Below are 419 nucleotides of genomic sequence, written 5' to 3' on the forward strand. Positions count from 1 at the left end.
AATGAAAATGAGCTGTACTTTGATACCTTTGTAATAACTCTCCTTAATCTCGCCCTTTCTCTTCGACTAATTCACTTCTTTACCTTTATTTTCCTCTTGTTTATGTCTTCCTATGTCTCCCTTTCGTACAAATTCTTCGCCTTTTCTCTTTCCTGTCTTTGCTTCTTATTCGTGACATTTTTTTTTGCATTTCATCCTCTTTATATATATACTTTAAGTTTGTTTTTAATCCCTCATACACCTCTGATATTCGAAACTGACAAGTGTGTGTTTACCTGGCTGACTGTGGCGTCCTACCTCTTCTTATAGCAAGTAGCGTGGAATGAGTTTTGTATCCATTGCAATATTCAGATTGTATTAATTAAATGCATGATCGGCTATTTGCTCACTTCTTTGTTTCCCTAATCTATATGTCAGTG

Source organism: Penaeus monodon, chromosome 30, assembly GCF_015228065.2.
Source record: "Penaeus monodon isolate SGIC_2016 chromosome 30, NSTDA_Pmon_1, whole genome shotgun sequence".
In the NCBI taxonomy this organism is placed as follows: Eukaryota; Metazoa; Arthropoda; class Malacostraca; order Decapoda; family Penaeidae; genus Penaeus; species Penaeus monodon.